The sequence below is a fragment of the Haemaphysalis longicornis genome, unplaced genomic scaffold, assembly GCF_048455015.1.
Source record: "Haemaphysalis longicornis isolate Haplotype H1 unplaced genomic scaffold, Haemaphysalis longicornis Haplotype H1 scaffold_12, whole genome shotgun sequence".
In the NCBI taxonomy this organism is placed as follows: Eukaryota; Metazoa; Arthropoda; class Arachnida; order Ixodida; family Ixodidae; genus Haemaphysalis; species Haemaphysalis longicornis.
The window spans coordinates 99520346-99532732 of NW_027526225.1; the positions used below are offsets into that span (position 1 = coordinate 99520346).

At 55.3% G+C, this 12387-nt stretch overlaps 1 protein-coding gene across 4 annotated transcripts in view; it reads left to right on the forward strand.

The window, feature by feature from the left end:
* LOC144163090 (membralin) overlaps window positions 1–12387 on the forward strand; it is a 170048-nt gene that overhangs the window by 73004 nt on the left and 84657 nt on the right. The window contains exon 1 of one of the 4 annotated variants that reach the window (XM_077693894.1): window positions 4702–4721. The exons of the other annotated variants lie outside the window; for them this stretch is intronic. The gene's annotated coding sequence lies outside the window, so the exon portion shown is untranslated. Of the gene's footprint in view, window positions 1–4701; window positions 4722–12387 lie in introns of those variants that run through there. 4 annotated transcript variants of the gene reach the window in all.

Below are 12387 nucleotides of genomic sequence, written 5' to 3' on the forward strand. Positions count from 1 at the left end.
GCAAGGCAGCCGTGTCGGGCCGGTAAGCACCCTTGCCGGGGCCGTGGCCCTTGGAGCGTGTGCACGTGCGCCGCGCGTTCGCTTCGCCGGCGACGAATGGCCGGCCCGGCGCGTTTGCGGGGCGGCGGTGGCGCGATCGCGCGAAAGTGGATTTCGGTGGCGCGGCCAGGCGCGCACTGGGTCGCCCACGCCGCTGGGTTGTGGGGCTGCTGCGTGCCCTTGCTTTTCCTTTGTCGCCCACGACGCTTCGCCCGCCGTCCTTCCGCTAGTTTGGGGTGTTACGTGCGCCCGCACAGACGCCGGCGTGGCGGAAAGGTTCCGGGGGAGTCGCTAGCACTTTGCAACTACACCCTCTTCCCCTGGTCGTTGTCAGGGGTCGCTAGGACTTGCGGTGCGACCACACTGGAGGAGCTGGGCGGCTTTGAATTTTTCAGCGCACGTTTAGGCACAAAGAATGTCTCATCTTCCGCGTCCGGGTGCACCGTGCACGTTGAAGTTGTGGCCCGTGTACACAGTAATACCCGTTCCAAAGCTGGTGGTGAAAAGGGATGGAGGGCTGCAGTTTATGGACCCTTTGCATATCCCTGTTTGTATGTTTAGGCTCAGGATGTATGAACACATTTTTTTTCAAGTGCAGAACACTTTAGGGGCTCGCTTTGTCGTCGTAGCTCGCTCGCTGGACCCAAGTAGAGCCACACGGCGTTCCGTCGTAGCGGCTGTCGTCGCGGCGTAACCCAGAAGCTTTGAAAGCCAAGCGGTTTGTATAGTCATATAGGCGTGCGAAACTCGCGAACCGCTGGCGCTTGTCATACATCTCCCCGTTGTTTAGCGCAAAGGAAACTGCAGGTACATTTGAGGCCAAATATACGCAATTAACCGGTAACGCCCGCGTTCATTTAATTAAGAACGCTCGTTGGGTTGGTTTTTACGATAGTAAGCGAAAAAAAAAAAAGTGGCAGTGCAACGCCGGCACGCGCGGGAGGAAAAGCAAGCGCAAAAAGAACAGAGCTCCCGCTGGTGCAGTTTCGGGAAAGGGACGCGCGAGCACCGTGAATGCGGGAAATTTTGAATGCATTGGATGGCAGTAGTGAGTGGATAATGGCGCTGCAGCCCATTACGGCGAATCACTGCTCTGCACTTCCGACAGCTTTCACGTTGAGTGAAACGGCTATAATTTCTCTCTCTCCGTCGCCATATAGCCAATCAGGAGGAAGAAGTGATTCAAGGATTAGTATTGGGTGGGATTTGGGAGGGCAGGGGTTATATGGTAGTCAATTGATTGATTGATTGTAGGGTTTAACGCGCCGACGCAACGCAGGCGATGAGGCGCGCCGTAGTGGAGGGCTCCGGATTAATTTTGACCACCTGGGGATCTTTAATCTGCGCCGAAATCTCGAACACACGGGAGTTTTTGCTTTTCGCCTCCATCAGAAAAGCGGCCGGGAATCGAACCCGCGACCTCGTGCTCAGCAGCGCAACGCCTTAGCCACTGAGCCACCGCGGCGGGCATATGGTAGTCAAGTAGTAATCCCTGGTAATGAAGGGTAGTTCCTAACTGCAACTAAATAGAGTGGCGATCAACTCAGTCCGCACGTGCTTCCTGTGCGCTGCCCCGGGGCGGAAACCTTGAGGCCTTGCAAAGCCCGTTGGAGTAAAACCGAGCTGATCGCAAAAGGCCATGAATGGAAAGGCGATAGGTGTTATGCCTAAAGCCACAAAGCAAGCGTTCTCGGGTCAGAGGAGGAACTCGCGCGCTATACGTTGTACCTTATGATCAGGGGAAGAATTGGCAAAGCAAGTGGTGTGAAGGACGGAAGGTAGCAGAGTGGGCAATAAATGTGGAGGTGAGCGGTGCAGGTGTACAGGCAGATAAACTAGTGGGACGTGTAGATGATTGGAAGCGATGAGTTGGTCCAGACAGGATGGGGGCGTTCCGGAACAGGGTGGCTTAGTGGCTGAAGCGTTGTGCTGCTGAGTCCAAGGACGCGGGTGCGATCCGTGCCGCGGGGGCCGCTTTTCTGATGGAGGCGAAACGTGAAAGCGCCCGTGTTTCGAGCGAACGGTGACGATTCCCGGGTGGTCGAACCTAATCTTAGCCCTCCCCTGCGGCGTGCCTCGCAGCCCAGTTGTAGCTTCGGTGCGTCGTGAATCGTGTTTCAGGGGGAGCGCAACAACTGACGGCGATGTGCGAACCTCCGAGGTATCGAACTCCAAGGAACGGGGAAACGCCTCGATGATACAATCAATAGTTCGATACACAAAATGCACGGTGCATAGAAAAAGATACGTGGGAGGGGATGTTGAGGCTGTTCTTTGTAGCCAGTGTGTTCTCAACACCCGAGTTCGATGTGAGTCGGTTCCACTGTGCGTCAAGCAGGCGCTGCATGTCTGGGAATGAAATTGGCGACGTCGAGGCGTGTTCGTAGACTACTCCACTTTTTTGGCGCGTTACGGTTTCAGGGTCCCTTTAGCTACACGACCAGGTCACTCCGTGCGAAGGTGGCTTTCGACCAGCCCCGGCCGCCACACTCTACCCTCGGGTTTCGGGCGTATATAGGGCGAGAGCGGCGTGGAAAGGCTATTAGCGCGCATTGTGGCGCCCCCCCCCTCGCCCTCCTCATCTGTGCCGTCGCATTTGGAGCGTGGCTGACACCTCGCGCTCGTTGCGCGCTCGCTCCGTCGGGCGTCGCCGCTCCTTTGCACGTGCGCAGAGAACGGACGCTCGGAAGGCAAGCCTACGCACACGCCGTGGACGCGCCGCGGAGTGAGACGAACCGAAAGCAGTAGAAAGGGGATTTTTCAACGGGGAACGGGGAATGGAAAAAAAGGTCTTTGTCGCAGTGTTTACTGCGTTTTCGTTTATTTCCTTACACTGGCGCCTTTTGTTGACGGCGCGCGCCAGCCCTTCCGGTAAAGTGATGTGGGCGTGCCTCGAGTGCGTCGCGTTTTCCTTATGGCCGCTGGAAACGCTGCCGAGAGGGACCTGGACTTAGTTTGTCGAGCCTGTGTTCGCCAGCCCGCTCGTCTTTGCGCACTCAGCCCATCGCGTGTAGCTGGATGGTGATACATACGAAATCTTAAATTGCGCCCTTATAAGTTATCATTCCTTCCTGTTGTCCCCCTGATTTCAGTGGCTACGCCAAGGGACGCCTGCGCACTGCGTGGGCTTGTATGCATGCCGTGAGCGAACACGAATGGGTACCCATTGACACTAACTTGCCATCGGCAGTGCGCGCACTCGAGGAAGTGTCGTGCGCGACCGCTGAAAGAGGGGCGGTTGTGCGTCAGAGTGGTAATTTTAACTTCTTCGCGCGTGCACAATGCGAGCGTTCTTGCAAGTCTATGGGCGGCGCGCGCGTTCCAAACCGAGCTGGGAATCGACCAGCGGTCTCGGTACGCGTCAGTTTATCTCTCGGCGCCGTCGCCGCAGCTCGCACTCCGACGGGGCCTTATTGTTCGCGTCCACAACGGACACGACAAGGTCCGCGCACAAAGGATGATTCCCAGCGCACGTTTTGAATACGGCCTCTGCGGGCCCTGTATGGAATGGAATGTCTCACGCGAGCGACAAAGAAAGGTTCCTTTTTTTAAGTCTTTGACCTGTCGTATTTCGGGCGTGCGAGATCGTACTCAAAGGCCGCTCACACGCTGCAGCTGCAACCGTGAACGCCCCGATGCGTCCCCTGTACCCACGAAACTCTTCCGTGTGCGGGGAAGACCGCTTCCAAATCCAAAGCTACCCGGCTGCAGTGGGGCCGGCACCAGGCTTTGGCGACGCAGTTTGAGCAAAAATTGGCGCCCATCGAAAGGTGTGGGTTTGTTCGCTTTGCATTCGCAAAGTATCGCAAAATTATGATCCAGTTGTGGCACTTCGTCAAGCCTGCGGAGTTACCCCGCAGTTGGTCTCGTGACACGTGCACCGCAAAACCTACGCGTGTCAAGAAATTGGCCCCTTCAGTGCTATGGTGTATGGGGTATACGTTTCTTGCGCGCTTCCTTGTCGCAACCTGCTGCGCACCATTTTCAACTTCGGTGGAAATTCGGGTAACTGAACTAACTGTACCAGCCAGCTTCTTAATAAGCTAGTTTTAGGAGCGCCACATCTGCGGTAAAAATTAACGGAAAAGTCTTGCAGAAGTCCGCCAGTTTTCCCCGCGCTTACGCGATGTCAAAGCGTCTGCTTCCATTCGTACGTCGACTTGCATTGATAGCTGATTGATTGATTGATTGTAGGGTTTAACGCGCCGACGCAACGCAGGCGATGAGGCGCGCCGTAGTGGAGGGCTCCGGATTAATTTTGACCACCTGGGGATCTTTAACGTGCGCCGAAATCTCGTACACACGGGCGTTTTTGCTTTTCGCCTCCATCAGAAAAGCGGCCGCCGCGGCCGGGAATCGAACCCGCGACTTCGTGCTCAGCAGCGCAACACCTTAGCCACTGAGCCACCGCGGCGGGTGATTGATAACTGCGGTGGCTTCGTGTCGGGCTGCATGTGACGCGTATACTACGTTGGTGCGCACATAACTGGAGCTAACAACGCCGCTCTTGTCCACCCGTCGCTCTCATCGTCATATTGTCAGGTCCCGCTGCCTTTCCTCCTCCTCCTCCTCCTCCTCCTCCTCCCTCACCATCTCGTTCCACTCGGACTTGAGAGGTCGTCGTGAGGCCCTGCCGTGGGGGACCGCCTTGACGCAGCACCTGCATTTGATGCGACCCTGAGGTATGCGTGGCCTAGCTTCTTTGTTTTCTTTTTCCGGTCGCTTCGCGACATTCCCCGATAACCGGATAAAAACCCGGTTTCGTCACTTTGTAACCGCTACCCCGGTGTGATAACGCGCCGCTCACGACTCGCTCTTCGATAGCGGCGCGGGAATTCCTTCCGCACTATCGTTTCGGCCTTGCCTGTCTACCTGCCTGCCCCTCTGGGTTCGCCCGTAGCTTCACATTTGAGGATGTGTGGGATATTTTTGAGCCGCGACTTTTGATGGACGCTGCGGAAACGTGGCGCGCGGGCTGATTGCGGCTCCTCGGTAAAAAAGCGTGCTCTCTGTTGTGTCGTTCGATGCGCGAAGTAGGCCAAGGTCTGCGTCGTCGGCATACCAGTGCGCTGTTTATTTCGAGGCTAGCTTATTGCCGTCGCTGTGACCACGAAGACAACGTGCAACTTCGCTCTGGCTGGGAGGTTGCATTTTCGGAGCAGCATTTATTCCAATTTAACGTGAACGCTGGTCGAATCATCTACATGTTGACAGAAGAGGGGCGATTGACCAGTTACTTTCCGGCAACTGTGACGCGGTACGTCGGACTTACGCGATTTGCTAATGCGGCCCCAATTAAACAGTGGTGCTTCAAATAAGAAAAAAAAAAGTATTATATCGGGTCGACGCGTAGTTTTCGTAAATAAAAATGTTTTGGTACCCTTTAGCTGGGTTGGTGTAGGTGGGGGGCCTATGAGCACGTTTAATCAGCTTTTTGCATCGCGCCGGCCGGATCTGCCGGGCCTGTACCTACACGGGGACGGGATATGTCGCAGCTGAGCGACGTTTGTCGATCCCCGTACTAGTCACCGCGCAGCCGCGACAAGTGTTCATTGATCGCCTGAGCGCCGCGGTAAACATCGGAACCGCGGTATAGTGGGCCACGAGTTTGTTTCCACTAGTCGAGCATTTATGCATTGTTTTTTTCTGGAATGTAACGTTTTCGGCCTGCAAAACTAGGGCGGTGACAAGCCCATAAACGGCCGTCGCAAAACAGGTCAAAAGGTGAGGAAGTTCCTAGTGGACGGCGCCGATGACTGCACCGTTGAGGTCCGCTACTTGTCGCAGCTCTTGGCCCCCGTCAAGGCCTAGGCCTGTTACGGCACCCCACGTATCGGGGCGCCATCTTCGATCGTCCAATTAGGGCTGCGCCGAAGGTCACGCGGATTTGGCGACCTCTACGGGGTTGCGCATTTGACGAGGCCGACCTTTACTCGTGCTTCGGTGTGCACAGCAGTCGCCGCGCGCTGGCCTCCGTTGGCAGTGATGCGAGCACTAACTCTGCTCGGCCCTGATACGCTCCTGTCCGAGATCACTTAAGCGCGGCCGCTATGATCGAGGCCAGGGGCGCCATCTGTGCCGACATTATTCCCTTATCTGTCGGTCTCGCTATCCCGGTATAATTTTCCGAACCTCTTGCCAACCCGTATCGCGCCCTCCACGGAGTCCCGCGTGAATGCACGGAGTCAGTTTTTGCTGCAAGTGATGGGGCGATTAATTAATCCGCTTTGTGATCTCCCAGATTCAATCTTCGCTTCGAATGTGCGCTGCCGCACACGTTGGTCGGAACTTCTTTGCACGCTTTCTTGTTTTCCGCAGCATCGTGGAATTGCGGAACCGTGCCAGTTGTTGAGCGGGAAGAGCAGCCGACACCGCTTCCGACATCCCAAATTCAACAATTGAACGTGTATACTATAATGGCCAGGGGAATTATGGCTGCACAACCTTGGTTTGGCTCGAAACTACGTACTCTGAGACGCTCCTAACATTGTACAGCCGAATTTGGTGTGATGAAGCAAATAAATACTCCTAAAATTACAAACTCGTCATGTGACCCAGGGACAAATCATCACTAGCATGTGCAGTGGCTGTGCGGAGAACCTGTACTCCATCTGGATTTCGGCTACACCGATATATAAAGCAGGAAGAAGGCTCAAATTTGTTTCCCGCTCCAAAGCGGCACCTCGGCTCTAAAGTGCGCCGGACTGGAGCGGTACGCGTTAATTCGGACCACCAGGGGAGATTTGGCACGTGCCAAAATCTTCACGTACGGCCGTTCTCGTTTTGTCTTCCGTCAGAAAAGAAGCCACCGCCAGCAAGGATTGTACCCGCGTCCTGAGCCTTAGCCACCGAGCCACCGCGGCTGACCTAAATCGGCGAATTTCTGCTCCCGCTAAGGTGTAGTGTTCGAGCCCTTCGTTCGTTGCTGACTGCACGTACCTAACTTGTTCGCGTGCGTTTTCTTCGTCGCACATTGCTTATGAAGTCTGCGAAGGAGCCGTAATGAACTCGTATACTTCGCGCTTTGTTTGTCGGCTAATGCTCGTAATTAAGCCTTGTTTACGGGTAGAGTGTTTTTCCTCGCCGCATAAAAAAGGACGGGTAGTCTTTTGGTGCGATAGGGCTTCCTCGGTGAGAGATAAGGATCGGGGCCTGTGTTTGGGGAACAAAGATGTGTTGCCCACGTTCCAGCTCAAATTGAGAGGAGCAATTGAGCTTGGTCGGGCCGCCAGGCGCGGAAAGCAGGCGGTCTGTATGTGTACGGACGGAAGGGCTGGGCGAGAAGGCGATGCAGGCATGCGATGCAGCGGCGAGATAAGCGAGTCCGTGAGCTGGATATATGGATGAGTGTGGCACAGAACTGCGACCGTCGAGAAAACCTTGGTCCCGCGGCGGCGAACACACGAGGGGGGCTGTTGATGATGATTACACAACGCGCGTTATTGCACTAGGGGCATCTCAATGTGCCCTTAAATGTGGCCATTGTTTGCTCGGTGCGCGTGTGCGTCGTTTTGAAGTTCTGCAGGGTGACGGGCTTTGCCGGAAAACAACCTAATTATGGGCCACTTCGTTGTGGCCGGAGAACGGGATCTCTTCGGGCTTTCTCCCTGCGAGCTGGGGAAGCGGCATTGAGACGCTTCCTGTCTGCGGGAGCCATACCGGCACGCCGTGCGCTCACAGGCGACAGGCTGTCCTCAACTTGGGGCCGATTCGTGTGTACAGCCGCCGATTTCTAACACGAAAGTGTTTTATTCCGGGATACACAAAGATTTCACTGACGTCGTTATCGGTCACTCAAATGACGCCAGTACAACGAAGCAAGCGGCCTGTAAAGGGTGCACCCCTGCACACAGGGTCTTCTTGCGGGGAAGCAACCTTTAGTACTAAAGTACGTGATACTTCGGGTTGTTCGTTTTCGGGTTTTATATTTTAACATGAAAGAGCTTTATGCCGGGATACCCCAAGGTTTCACTGATTTCATATCCGTCACGGAAATGACGCCACTACACCTTTGCCGAAGCGACCCGCCAGCAGGACGCCCCTCGCCAAGCACACCCACAAGACAGCCGCCGTATCATGCTCAGCTATAGATTTCGCTGCACATTTCACTTTCGTGTTTTACCGATTCCTGTGACAGAGGAATCGACCAGTTTTTTAAATAATATTAATAATATCGCGGGAGCGTCGACCGGCACTGGTTCAGCCTCATCACAGTAGGGAGCGGAGAAAGGAGAGCGAGAATACTTCTCATGCGCAAAACGATCCCTCCAGTGCGTCCGTCGTCTGCTGGGCTGTTCCCGCACCCCCCGCACTATCCGCTGGTTATCAGCCACCTTGCTGTGAACGGGACGCATGTGAAATTGCTGTCACCGCCAAGCAATGAAGACAGCCGGCTGGTTATAAAGGTGAGGGGTTTGTGTCGTGCTTGTTCGATTAGCAGGCGACGATCGCACTTACGGGATCGTTCTGCGCTTGCGAAGCACTCTCGCTCGTTTCGCCGCTCTCTACCGTGACAGGGCGCTGATCACCCCCGCAACATTATTAAAAAAATGGCAGTGGGTTAGCTCGGCTGTGGCAGGATATACGTAGCGTGAGGTAAGGCTCAGCAGGTTATTCTTTGCTTTCCTGGTTGTCTAGGATTAGCTTGATTATCGTGCTTACTGCTGCCTCAACAACACACGCACGGTATACGCATTATGTGACACGCATATTTATCAAGCGTCCCCGGCGCAGCGTCACCAATCGCCCCAGAGCTAAGCTGGTTCCACAGGCGCACGCCGGTGTTGCTGCGACGCAACGAACCAGCGGTTCCACACTCGGCCACCCCTCGCATGATCATCAAGTGGACCGGGCCGCCACGTGCGGAACGAAGGTCGGTGAAGACGCTGGGCGCGTGGGGTGTGTGAGAGGCGCCGGGCAGCGAGAAACGTTCCGTGCGGCGTGTGAAATCACTGCTCCTCGCGCATGCGCAGCACACTTATCGTGGAGCCACGCGAAACTGCTCAACCTCGGCCAGTGTAGCTCACACGCTATACAAAAAATCGGCGGCTGTACAAACTGAACACTTCACGCACGCACACACCCTTTTCGAGATGTTGCGACCCCTGCGGTGGTTACCCTACGCCAGGAATGAGGACGAGGCTCAGTACTATGTCCTGATGTCGCTTGGATACTATTGTAAGTGAAAACTGACCAACACAAGCAACGGATGGTTCGGTGCTATAAAGCGTGGCCCCCGCTTTCCTGGTCCCCGCGTTCGGATTTAATCATGCCCCGCTCTTCTTCATCCCAGCGACTTCGACAGAGGCGGCCCGGAGGCGAGGAGGGCTGCAGTACGCGCTCTGAAGGGGAGTGAGAGGCGGACGCTGTGACGGTGGTCGTTGCGCCGAGCTGAGCGCGGGCATCCTGGGAAGAAAAGCACAAGAGCGGCACGCGGCGAACTTGGGGAGGAAGGAGGAAGCGCGGCGGCAGGGGGAGGAGGGGAGGAAGCACTTCTTTTTCAAGGTGTGCCACGAGGAAGTGGCCGTCGCCCGGGGCCGACTTCCGGGTGCGCCGCCGGCATTGATCTTGAGGGGCCGCTTGACCGAACAGCCGCTTCCCAACTCTGCGCGGCCTTCTTGGAGCGGTGTACGTGTACGCCACTACTTCCCCGCCTGACGCTGCTCGCTCTCGGTTTCGTGCTTCTCTGGGTGTGTGCAAGAGGTGAGGTGCAAGCTGGTACTCTCTAATAGCCCACCCTCCGCAACATCCCCGACCTTAGCCTTGTCGCGTCGCACCTTCGGCTCGGCTCCTTGCGTCCCTTTGGGTGTTATTGGTTACCCGCTTCCTAGCTGGGGCTCATCCATCACTGCTTTAGGGCCTTTCGCGACGCTGTCTCTGTCGAGCTGTCGGGCCCTTCGAGACGCCGTCTTGCGCCCCACTCACCACTTCGTGCGCGTCGGTTTCTCGACGCGCGGAGCTGCGGCCGGCGCGAAAACAAACACAATACAGGGAAACTCCCCAAACCCAACGAACGATGTCTAGTTGCCGGGTGGTTTTGTCGAGTAAGTGAGGCGCCTGAAATTAACACCCTGTTTTGTCTCGAGGCCTACCCGCGTGCACGCGCAAAAACAACGTGAAATGTACCGAAGCCGGGGAAAGACATTGCTGCACATTCTTTCCTGTGTCCTCTGCTTTATTGTTTAGGCATGCTTAATTCCGGGAAGATTTTTTTTTTGTTGTCTCCTCCCAGCTACTTCCTCCATTCTCAGCTTACACCAACCGACATCCTCCACCATTCCAGAGCTACCCGCATAGAGCACGTTTTTACCCGCACCCGTCGCTCAACACATCAGAAGCCCGCATATGGCGAAGACTTCAAACGCATCACACATATTACAAGTACTCTTGTCTTCTCAACACCTCTTGCACAACGTAGCCATACCTTTGCCCCCACTGCCAAGACACCCGGCACTACCACCCACCTCGTATGGCTATGCCAAAAACACCGCACGAGAGAGATGGCTTACTGCGCACCCTTACCAGGTCCTACTGAGCAACCGATTGATTGATTGATTGATTGATTGATTATTTGGATTGATTGATTGATTGATTGATTGATTGATTGATTGATTGATTGATTGATTGATTGATTGATTGATTGATTTCGAGGTTTAACGCGTTGACACAACGCAGGCGATGAGGCGCGCCGTAGTCGAGGGTTCCGGATTAATTTTGACCACCTGGGGATCTTTGCCGTGCGCCGAAATCTCGCACAGACGGGCGTCTTTGCTTTTCGCCTCCATCAGAACAGCGGCCGCCGCGGCTGGGAATCGAACCCGCGTCCTCGTACTGAGCAGCGCGACGCGTTAGCCACTGAGCCACCGCGACGGGTTACTGATCAACCGAGCCAAGGCCGCGGCGGCAGCCCTTGGTCTACCAGAATAGGAGGACCACCCTTTCTTACCATTCCCTTAATCCCCTTTTCTATTATTCAGTGAACGTTTCACTAGCGAACGAACCCGGCACCGAGTCGCTGTATTCTCGGGACGCCACTCGCCTCGTGTACCGGTGTCTCATAACGTCGAGGCAGGAAATGGGGGCTGTACAGCGCAAGGGTCATGGCGCTCGCAGTTAGCGGTGTACACGTCAACCGCGCAGCCCATCAGGATGTTTCCGTCACGAATCGGCACGAGGCTTCGTTAACGGAGGACTGCGTCGTGGCTGCCGTGGCGCCGCGACCGAACCTGACCCGCTGGTGAACGGGGGAATCGTCATTGGCCCCGATCGAGCGTTGTCTTTGCCCCGGATTCCGGTTTTTTCCGTTTTTGTCGTCTCGGCTGCTACCGCCTGTACGGACGGCTCTGTCGCGCGACATTGGCGTCGTTGTTCTTGTGGTGAGCCTATAGGGCTTGGACGCGTTGTTGGGCGGTGCGTAAACGAGGACGGAAGAAGAAGAAAATGTGACACGTAAGAACGGGTGGGCGCAAACCTGCAACTGTTTGTTTTTACTTGGAGCGCATCCTGCGGCTGCGCGCAAAAGATAAGACAGACGTAGGTGGGGAGGTGGTAGAAGGGAGTAGTGTAAGTCAGAGCGAAAATTAAATAAATGAATGAATGAAAATTCTGTCACACGACAACAATTAGAAAGCGACCCCGGCCAGGAAAGTCTACGAAAAGCAAAAACAAGGATGTTTCGGATCCCGGAAGGAACTAGCGTCCTTCCTGCCCTCCCCCTTCCCCTGCGGCTTCGGGCCGTCCTTTCGTAATAAAGTTTTCTTCCTTCCTTTCTTCGGATCCCGTGTACGTGCGTTTTGTTCGTAATCTGGCGAATCTGGGTGGTGGGTTGGCCGTACGCATGGCGTAACTGGATGCAATTAAGAGAATGACGGAGCCCCACCTGTTGGGAGAGCGCACGACAACGATTAAACACCCACTCCAACACGGAAAGCTCGCAAAAAAAAAAAAAAAAAAGCGGTACAAAAGCCGGAACGTGCTTATTCTGTAAACTATCCTGTTTTGAGTCATTTTTGACTTACTGTGACTGCACTGTGTTTTTTACCTCAAGCGTCTTCCCGACCAGGCGGGATTCCGTCATACGTTTGATTTCAAATCCCGTCTCCTATCAGCTTCTTTAATCATCCACCCTAACGGAGGTTAAGATTTTTTTTTTTTTAACAGCGCTTTCACGCGTACGGTATGCACGGTTGTACGTGCTGGGACTCGCCCCTTCCCAAGGCACATTGCGCCGGCTGCCGGCGCTTCGTGCAAAACGTCCCTCGCTGACCTCGTTACCGCGTTGAAGTCACGGCCCATTGCGGTGCGGCTATCGCTCTCCCGTTGCGCAATCGATGGCCGCCGGGAACCGCG